Raw genomic sequence first — 11,392 nt, forward strand, 5'->3', positions numbered from 1 at the left:
GATTCCGGCCGGATTGTGGCCGGAATCCGGCCAGAAACGCGACAGAGGATCTGTTCGGCGCTTTCAGCGGAAATCGGCCGGAGACCGGCCGCGGTCGACGCGCCCGGCGCCGGCGCGTCGACCGCGGCCGGTCTCCGGCCGTGATTCGGCCGGATTCCGGCCGATTTCCGCTGAAAGCGCCGAACAGATCCTCTGTCGCGTTTCTGGCCGGATTCCGGCCACAATCCGGCCGGAATCCGATGCCAATGTGTGCGCCGTCGAGTTGTGATTCCAACGAGTCCGAAATTGCGGCCAACGGTGATCGGACGGCGACGATGAATGAAGGGAGGTCGGCTGTCGCGGAGGCTGTCGCGCGGTGTTTGTCGCGCGGCATATCATTCCTCTATATATATATATATATATATATATATATATATATATATATATATATATTTGAATAACTATCCACTATTTTAACTTATTCTATATTTTAATTTGAGATGTTCGCTAAATTTTTTAAAAAACCTTCTCCTCCAAAATCTCAAACATGATAATATTGTTCCAGATTATCGATGGTGGAAGGTAGATTCCTCCTTGTATTAATTTTATTTTTTAATTTATATGTGCTATTAGATTTATTTTTAATTGTTTTTCTTTTTTCAACGCAATTCAATCTTTAAAAAATAATTAAAAAGATAGAGCAGAGCAAGTAGTGTAGTGACTCATGCATAGTTAGTTCTTAAAATAAGTTCGACATCCATTCGGTGGAAGAAACACAAGATAATAATTAAGGTGATCGACAGACACCAACTTAACAGTACGTACAACATAAAAACGAGGCTACGCACCATGCATGCATGTAGCTAATTATATTATTTATGCCTCGCCAGCTCGCCTCTCGTTCATTTTATTTAAAAGTTCGTCGTGAAGCCAATTAATTATTGGTCGTCACCATGGCGATCTTCCTGTTCGTGGGTTCATCGGCCGCCAGTACGACCACCTGCGGAGTGAAACTAGTATCGTTCTTGTCGCTTTTGACGATCACGACGCCTTCGGAATTGGCGGCGTTGGTGCCAGTGGCCCACGTAGGATGACATCTGTAGATGACGACGTTGCGGTCGCGCTGCAGGATGAGGATGTAGTTGCCCCGCGAGCCGCCCCCGCCGCTCACCCAAACAGGCCTGTTGCTGCCGTCGTAGATGACAAGGTTGCCGTCGGTCTGCAGGCGGAGCTGATTTATGCCTGCTCTTTTGTTTGTGTTTGCACTTCACATCTTATTCAGACTTCCTTATAAAATTTGTTTTTTTATAGGCAATTTATTCTAATATGATGGGTTTAGTGTTGTTAGTTGAAATTGCAAATTTTATATGCCATGCCATATTGTGTTGTCTGTAAGGATAATTTTGCCATGGAGCTCTTCAGATAACTTTCCCGTCAATGTAGCCAACTCCCTTTTGTATGCCATATGCCACCTGACGAATAAGGACAAAAGAAGATCAAAAATTGTCCAAAGTTCTAATAATTACTTTGGAATAAGCTTTACAAGAATTGATTTTACTTTCCCCTTCACTACTGGCAAATTCACGATATCCTCATTATATCTCATGCTTGGCCTTACTTGGAGGTAGGGTTACCTCCTAATCTTTCATGTTCTCAGATGCTTCAGGATGTACTGTAACATTGTTGACAAACAACTTCGTTTAAAATTTTCTTTTTTGATATGTTCGGAATTCTTTATAGCTGTCACATATTTAGCCTTTCTCTAGTTTGATTGTGATGGTTAATTTACCAGTGTTGACTTGTGTAAAAGCGTGTTTCTTAAAGAAACTGATAAATAGCTTGCAGGTTGAGTTGAGGGAGTAAAGAATTCAGAAACACATTGTTTTTTCAAATGCTTTTACTTACCAAATTAGTATTTATGTTTCAATTCTAGACAAGTATTGTGGTCTCCAAATAGGAAGCACTCTCATCGCAGGCATTCTCCCTATTCTTCTGAACGGAGGTTAGTCATGAAATTTCCATCATTTTTTAGGTTAACATTGTATGCAACACCTAAAAAACAATTTTCATCCAGGTGAATGTGAATTGAGCTCGAAGGGTCTGCTTCCTTCAAATTGGTTTTATTTTTTATGTAGCTATTGATAATAGCTCTTTTGTTTTTGTCACAGGAGGTCTAGATCTGGCATGCCAGTTCAACGAAGGCGATAAACATGAGACTAACAGAGAAGGTGGTCCATGTTTGTTTGTTTGGAAGTAGTGGACAACTACTACTAGTATGAATGCACCTCGATAGTTTTATCGTCCGATAAAGTGGATCAGCAATCAAGCAGGCATGCGCACCTGGAAGAGGAAGATGAGCTTTTGATCAATCATGTATTTTAGATCTGCCAATGGTCTTTGATGATTCAGATGGTAGATATGTTTGCAGTGCTAAATGGATTTGTAAACACAAATTGGTAAATGAAAGTTGCATTTGTTAGAAAGCCAAATGGGTTTAGATTTCTGCATGACCTACATCGTGTTTGTGAATGTGCTTATTATTTTTGATAATATTAATACAGAGCCGAGGTCTCTGTTTAGTCGAAGCTAAGTGTATGTGACAATGAGAAAGGTTTCGTGTGTTCGATAAAAGCAGCTCCTTTTTTTTCTATTTGTTTTATCACTGGAGTTGCAGAATACTACAATATATAAAAAGGCTAGAGATACTTTGTTGCTGCTATCAACTGAGCTCTGCTACTTCAAGCTTTGGCTTCAGCAACATTTGCGGTCTTGTAAGTACCGATTATGGTGTGTTAAGTACCGAAAATTGACTCCTAAGTACCAAAAATGGTCTTGTAAGTACCGAAAATGTCTGATTACCCATCTTGATGGGTTGAGAACCGAAATTGGTCCTTTCAGTACCAAAAATGAGCCCTGAAGTACCGAAAATGGTGGGTGAAGTACCGGAAATGGGGTGCTAAGTACCAAAATTGGGTGGAAAAGTACCGAAAAGGGCTGATTACCCACCTTGATGGGTTGAGTACCGAAATTGGTCCTTTAAGTACCGAAAATGAGTTCTGAAGTACCGAAAATGGTGGGTGAAGTACCGGAAATGGGATGCTAAGTACCAAAATTGGGTGGAAAAGTACCGAAAAGGGCTGATTACCCACCTTGATGGATTGAGTACCGAAATTGGTCCTTTAAGTACCGAAAATGGGTTCTGAAGTACCGAAAATTGTGGGTGAAGTACCGGAAATGGGATGCTAAGTACCAAAATTGGGTGAAAAAGTACCGAAAAGGGATGATTACCCACCTTGATACGTTGAGTACCGAAATTGGTCCTTTAAGTACCAAAAATGGGCCCTGAAGTACCGAAAATGGTGGATGAAGTACCGGAAATGGGGTGCTAAGTATCAAAATTGAGTGGAAAAGTACTGAAAAGGGCTGATTACCCACCTTGATGGGTTGAGTACCGAAATTGGTCCTTTAAGTATCGAAAATGGGTTCTGAAGTACCGAAAATGGTGGGTGAAGTACCGGAAATGGGATGCTAAGTACCAAAATTGGGTGGAAAAGTACCGAAAAGGGATGATTACCCACCTTGATGCGTTGAGTACCGAAATTGGTCCTTTAAGTACCAAAAATGGGCCCTGAAGTACCGAAAATGGTGGGTGAAGTACCGGAAATGGGGTGCTAAGTATCAAAATTGGGTGGAAAAGTACCGAAAAGGGCTGATTACCCACCTTGATGGGTTGAGTACCGAAATTGATCCTTTAAGTACCGAAAATGGGGCCTGAAGTACCGAAAATGGTGGGTGAAGTACCGGAAATGGGGTGCTAAGTACCAAAATTGGGTAGAAAAGTACCGAAAAGGACTGATTACCCACCTTGATACGTTGAGTACCGAAATTGGTCCTTTAAGTACCGAAAATGAACCCTGAAGTACCGAAAATGATGAATGAAGTACCGAAAATAGGGTGCTAAGTACCTAAATTGGATGGAAAAGTACCGAAAAGGACTGATTATCCACCTTGATGCGTTGAGTATCGAAATTGATCCTTTAAATATCGAAAATGGTGGGTGAAGTACCGGAAATGAAGTGTTAAGTACCTAAATTGGGTGAAAAAGATACACGAATTTTGTTTTGTGGTTGTTAGTTGGAAAAATAGATACTTCAGCAATTGATAAAACTATGAAAATGATAGATACAAATAATAGTCTTGTATTCACCATATCCAATTTCTTAATTTTTTTTACCAACATGAACCCCACAAGATAACAACTTCGTCTCAAAAACCTATTCTTGAAGAGAACTGGGGCAGCGAATAAGGGGAAAACTCATAAAGCATATTGTTGCAAATAATTTCACAAACGACCACAATACATTAGTCTGTTTCTACAAGGGAATTTAAGAGAAAGTCGATCTTTTTTTCTTGACTGTTGTATTTGTTGTCAACTTCAAAACCTTAGACAACTTTAGACTGAAGAAAATACATTTCTTGATGCGACTTGGTATCGCAAAAGAATTTATCAAAAAATAATAGGGCAGCTGGAGAGCACAAGGCAACCTAGAGAGCAACTGATCCAACCCTCCATGTATCTACTTGCCATTTCACTTCAGCGCCTTCTTCCATGGCACTAGCAGTGCTTGAGAAGCAAACTCTGCTGCTGCTGCTGCTGCTCCTGCACACATCAAATTTTTAGTTAAGATTCATATCTTGGGAATATTAGCTGATACTAAATCAAATAGACACCTCTATGACCATCAAAAATCCCAAAAGCGTGAACACCCTGTCTTTGCATAGATTTGGAAGCGGGAAGTGTGTGTCTTCCATTTTCTCCCTTCTTCCACGAGTTGCAAAGGATCCCCAGGACAAAGTTGGGTTATAGTGTGGAATGTCACAAACAGAAGTGTAGCAAGTTGTCATATTTGACTTTTCAGCAATTGCTTTTTTTTGCTAATTCTTCCCCACGTGCTAACCAATTAAACTCTTCTTGATTAATGTATTTGAGGTCATTGGTGCTATCTTGAAAATGAGTGTTGGAAGTAAATAATGGTAGATAAGAGATGCTTCTTTGATTCATAAGCATGCACAACTCGTTGACAATATCATCAAATGAAGGTCTATCCAGTGGATTTTGATGCCAAGACCTTTGAATAAGAATTCTAAACTAGGTGTGCCTATACAAAATGGATGATGATAAAGAATTCTAAAGGTTAAAGAACTAGGTTGATCAAGAATTCTAAAGGTTGATCAAGAAAAATTAAAGACATAAAACTAGGTGTGCCTATACAAAATGGATGATGATAAGCAAACAACACTAGAACAATTAAACATCATGGTGATTTTAGAAAACATAGGCTTGGTAGACAAGTATTTATTTGTGAAACTTAGAATAATTGTACTACATTCATAACTGCTAGTTTGAAGCTTTCGGTATAAAGATTAACAGGTGCCCAATTTTTATCCGTATAAATATTCTACACTCAACTCCAACTTCTGTTAATTGTATACCAAAATGAATTAGTGAACTACCTATAGAGTAATACAACAAATAGCAAGCTTGCAACCACTAGTAAATAATTTCTCAAATATGAACAACAATGACAAAATGAAACACGAATTTTCCACTTCTACTATCTCGTTTTCCCAAGATTGTTGCTTTCGTCCCATCCATCAGTACATTTGCTCCCAGAAAATATATAAAAAGTATGAAAAACTCACAATTTGTAAACTATCTATGCATCAACATTCTCTAGTTAATAGATCAAATTTTATGGGTCTTTGAAGTGATTAACCAATGGAAAAGCTAGAAATTAGCATAAACTATTTTAAGATGGGACTAAAATACCTTAAACTATCCATCAGGATTTGTGACAAAATCCAGCAAACCACAACAATTCCACCATTTTGAACGATGCACCACTAGCGGAGCGCTATGCTAGACCTGCACAGCACGAGATATTCCCTAATCAGTACATTAATTCCCTAAACAGATGCACATCCAAGAGGAAAGGCTAAAAGGCAGGCCTCATTAGCGCGTACAAAAGATTAACAATTTCAATAATGCAGCATAAATTAGCAAAATAAGGGCACTAATCTGGTGGCCAGAGTAAAAGAAAAAGGAATCAAAATAGAGAAAAGTGGCAAGCGTATCTGGTGGCCAGAATTCTAAAGTTTTGGCCTTTTGAAATTCTACTTGTTACAAGCAAAACAAAAGATGATTTCTTCAAGTTGCAGGGAGTTTCGTTTCCTTCCTTTTTTGTCATCTTTCTTCCAGATTTGACAAAGGGAGCTCATCTTGCTGTTGCGTCCTGCAGTTCATTCATTAAAGGGACTAGAACTTTAGCTCTATCCTTGGGGGAAAATACTGGATTTTGGTTGCGGCATCTGTTAAACCTCAATGGGCAATTGCTGCGCAGCCCCCAGTGATCCTGATGGGAAGGCGAGGAAGAAGAAGGGGAAACAAAGGGAGAAGAGACAGAATCCCTTTTTGATCGATTACAATCGGGGTCAGAGATCTGGCTTGGGCGTCCTCAGGAATCCCACAGGCCGAGACATCTGCAGCCGGTACGAGCTCGGGAAGGAGCTCGGTCGCGGCGAATTTGGCATCACCTACCTATGCACCGAAAAGTCCTCCGGGGAGCACTTTGCCTGCAAATCCATCTCTAAGAAGAAGCTGCGCACCGCCGTTGACATTGAGGACGTTCGCCGGGAGGTTGAGATCATGAGGCATTTGCTGGCGATTTTGGGTAGCAGGCGGGATTGGGAGGTAGGTTAGGGTTTTTTTTTTGGTTTCGAAAGGCGGCGGTGGCTTCCCGTGGCGACGAAGGCTTCCCGCGGCGGCGATGGCTTCCCGAAGCGACGGATGGCACAGATCGGACTCAAAAACTATCTTCCCGCGGCGACGAAGGCGAAGGAGGCGGCGGCGTCTTCCCTGGCACAGATCGGGCAGCGTCTTCCCGTGGCGACGAAGGCGGGCGAAGGATCGTAGAGATCAGGCGGCGGCAGCGGAGATTTTGGGAACGGGGGGAAGATTTTGGGAAGGCGGGATTTTATTTTCGTCGCCACGGAGGCAGCGGACGAAGCGAGGACAAAGCGAGAAATGGGTTCGTCAGCGTCGCGGATGCGTCGCGGAGGAGAAGGCGCGCAGCGGAGCAAAACTGTATATATATATATATATTTAATCAAATTATTCTTCATATAGATTTGTAATAAGGGTCAAGGGAGGGACAGGTCCTGTTTTTTTTTCTTTTATATCCATATACAAATTTGTACTCCTTTTAAAAAATTATTATTATTATTTTTCCTTAAAAGATGTTAGTATGTGATATCGTGTTCATCGTCATTCATAATTCTTTTTGAGTTGGTATGAGATTGTTAGACCTAGTGAACTTGTTAACATAATAATAAATAAAATAATATATTTTAAAAATAATATGTGAAAAAACAGAAAGATTAAATTAAAAAAATAACAAACTCTAAAATTTTGTTAGTTAAAATTTTGGATATTTATAGCATTACATTATCATTTTAACACAATAAAAATAAAATAAAATAATATTATATGATTCCCAATGTATAAAAATATTATTACTATTAGTTTAAAAAATATGTATAGAGAGAACTGATATGTAGCGTGTCTCCCTCTGCGTGACGTATCCGTGATGCTGAGCTGGCATCGCGCGGAGTGTGCCGACATGGCTAGGAGAATGGCAAGCGGCACGCCTCTCACATCGCTGCGTTCGGTTTTTCGCCTGCATGACAAAGCTGCAGCCCTTTCTAGTGCTTTAATGTGACCCAGCCAAACCCTGTCGCGCAAATTTAATCGCTATATTGTGATGCTTCTATTCGAAGGCTTAGATTACTCTTGATGCAATTAATGTGACCCTACTGTTAAGTTCGATCGGGCCTCAACAAATGATATGGCCCTTCCCAATTGATCATCATAGGAATAGTTCTACTGCTGTAAGGCTGATCCATAAGATTAGAGTTAGTTAAGTTAAAGTTAATTTATATAAAATAATTTATGATATAGTCAAAATATTTTATTAAAGGTGAGAGACAATAAATACTTAAAGAAGAAAAAAAAATTAAAAATTACTATCTCTCCTCGACGATGACGACGACATGCACATTGTCTCCATGACCATTATTATTTTGGCCTTATCTAAAAAAATGATAAATCTCAATCAGTCTCATGGGTAGGTCCGGTCCTACGAAAATTTCCCACCGACCACCAGGGTAAATCGGGAAGCGCATACGGCGGTCAATCCAGATGTCCAGCATCCTTTGATTGCGTTCCCATTTGAAAGAAAATTCTTGCAAATACGCCGTAACTGGGGATCGAACCATGGGTCCCTGGATCACAACTCGAATACCGTTGCACCATTGCCCCGGGGACTATCTTGGCCTTATCTAATCAATGATGGTAGGCGGCTAGATAATTATTATCATTTATTATTTGGACGATATATAATAATGTGCTATATATATATATTTGAATAACTATCCACTATTTTAACTTATTCTATATTTTAATTTGAGATGTTCGCTAAATTTTTTTAAAAACCTTCTCCTCCAAAATCTCAAACATTATAATATTGTTCCAGATTATCGATGGTGGAAGGTAGATTCCTCCTTGTATTAATTTTATTTTTCAATTTATATATGCTATTAGATTTCTTTTTCAATTGTTTTTCTTTTTTCAACGCAATTCAATCTTTAAAAAATAATTAAAAAGATAGAGCTAGTTCTTAAATTAAGTTCGACACCAACTTGACGTACAACATAAAAACGAGCGAGGCTACGCACCATGCATATAGCTAATTATTTATGCCTCGCCAGCTCGCATCTCGTTCATTTTATTTAAAAGTAATCCATGCATGGTTCGTCGTGAAGCCAATTAATTGGTCACCATGGCGATCTTCCTGTTCGTGGGTTCATCGGCCGCCGGTACAACCACCTGTGGAGTGAAGCTACTATTATCGTTCCGGTCGCTTTTGACGATCACGACGCCTTCGGAATTGGCGGTGTTGGTGCCGGTGGCCCACCTAGGGCAGCCGTAGATGACGACGTTGCGGTCGCGCTGCAGGACGAGGACGAAGTTGCCCGTCGGGCCGCTGGTGTTGCTCGCCCAAACAGGCCTGTTGCCGTCGTAGATGACGAGGTTGCCGTCGGTCTGCATGCGGAGGGCGCAGCCGCGGCCTCGGCCGTCGGTGCGCGAGGACCACACGGCCCGGCCGTTGTCGTACAGCACCAGGTTGCAATCGGACTGCATGATGAAGGTACGTATAGCCCCCTTGGGTGAGGGATTGGCCGGTGTTCAGCACGTCGCCGCCATAGAGAACGTTGTCGGCCATGGAGGAAGGCAGGAGGAGGCCGAGGAAGACAGCAGCAGAGAGGATGACAAGGGCAGCCATGGTTAAGATACGTACGGATATCACTCACTTCCCTCAAGTGGTTGCTTGATTAGTATCGTGCAAGACGACCCATCTATTTATAGCTGAGGAGAGAAATAATTAATTATATTTCTTTTGTAGTGATTCATAGCCAGTTCTTAAAACTTTTACATCCACGCGGTGGCAGAAAACAGGCGAAGCTGAACAAAACACGCCAAACTTAACAGTTGAACGTAACCACACACATAGCTAATTATTTATGCCTCGCTAGCTTCTCGTTCATTTTTTTCTTTTTTTTTTTTGCTTTTGATTCATTTTAGTGACCACGGCGATCTTCCTGTTCGTGCATGAGTTCATCAATATGAAAAACCGATCATGCATGACTATTTAATTGCCATGACTTTGCACTCTCTTCAGTAGCTGGATAGTGTAGTCAATTTTCAGCACATAATTAAACCCAAAAAAGTCGCATCATTTTTATATGTTGCATGCAGAACAGAATGAATTCGTATCCAGCTTTAAACTCAAATAAGCCTCATTCACTCAAAGGAGAGAAATTATATTTATTTCTTTTTTTTTTTTCAACGAGCAAGTAAAGACTCATGCTAGCTAGTTCTTAATTAAAACAGTACTGCTCAAGTTCTACATCCACGCAGGTGGCAGAAATTAATTAAACCAGCTCAAGTTCTACATCCTCGCCTATCGTTCATTTTATTCGTTTTTATTTAAAAGCGATCCATGGGTCGTGGTGCATGAACCCCACTAATTGTTAGTCACCATGGCGATCTTCCTGTTCGTGGGTTCATCCGACGCCAGCGCGGCCGCCTCCGCCGCCGCGATGCTAGTATCGTTGTGGCCCCTTTTGACGATCACGACGCCTTTGGAATTGGCGGTGTTGGTGCCGGTGGCCCATATAGGACAGCTGTAGATGACGACGTTGCGGTCGCTCTGCAGGACGAGGATGAAGTTGCCCTCCGGGCCGTAGGTGCCGCTCGCCCAAATAGGGTCGTTGTTGTTGCTGTAGATGACGAGGTTCCCGTCGGTCTGCATGCGGAGGACGCAGTTGTAGCCTTGGTTGTAGGTGCCGGAGGACCACACGGCCCGGCCGCTGTCGTACAGCACCAAGTTGCAGTCGGGCTGCATGACGAAGGCGTAGGCCCCTTGGTTGAGGGATTCGCCGCTGTACAGCGTGCCGCCGCCGTTCAGAACGCTGTCGGCCCTGGAGGAAGGCAGGAAGAGGCCGAGGAGGACAGCAGAGAGCATCACAAGGGCTGCCATGGCTAAACTATACGGAGATATCACTCACTTCAGTCAAGTGATTGCTTGATAATTAAGTACCATGCAAATCCTGCCTATTTATAGATGAGGAGGAGGTAGTTTTCATGGCATTTTCACCAAAGTCCCCTTTGAATAATCGATCTATAACGCTGGTTAATTAATTAATTTCTGGAATTGTCTTCTCTTGGTTAATTAACAAGCCTTTAATTATAAAAATATATAAAAATCACCGTAATATAGTTCATATGAGCTTTATAGATATCGCCGCTTAAATTCAAGCATCTAAATGACAATTTTACCCTTTGGTTTAATCATGCATCATTATTATTATTATCCTCATTATTAATATAATCTAGTCTCTCTCTTCTATTTAATTTAATATGTGTTGTTATTTAATTTGAGCACGTGTTATTTTGAATTTCAAGATGCCATCGTTTTCCAAGATCATTATTGATTTCAGTTGGTTCGTAAATAAATGTGGTGAATGAAAAAAAAGCATAAATAAATGTGTCATCGAGGCACGAACTTATCTGCCCCTAATTTAGTGGACAACAAGCCATAATCATGCTTAAATTTCCAAATACTTTATTCGTGGAGAAGTGTGACCCATCCAATTTAAACTGCAGCGGATCCGTCAACTTAATTGTTACTCGTCCGTTTGATGTTTTCCACGTAATCGATCGATCGATCTCGACCGTCCATCGTATTGACTCGCGGAGCTGCGAAAAGGCGTGTAAATCTAGATGATAATTTTC

General features: G+C 41.2%; 1 pseudogene; it reads right to left on the minus strand.

Moving 5' to 3' along the window:
* Positions 1–8,863: 8,863 nt before the first annotated feature.
* LOC141821608 (mannose-specific lectin TAR1-like) lies at positions 8,864–10,637 on the minus strand (annotated as a pseudogene).
* Between the last annotated feature and the right edge of the window lie 755 nt (positions 10,638–11,392).

This window comes from Curcuma longa, chromosome 2, assembly GCF_044706935.1.
Source record: "Curcuma longa cultivar G26 ecotype Majalengka, Jawa Barat chromosome 2, ITB_CL_G26_1.1, whole genome shotgun sequence".
In the NCBI taxonomy this organism is placed as follows: domain Eukaryota; kingdom Viridiplantae; phylum Streptophyta; class Magnoliopsida; order Zingiberales; family Zingiberaceae; genus Curcuma; species Curcuma longa.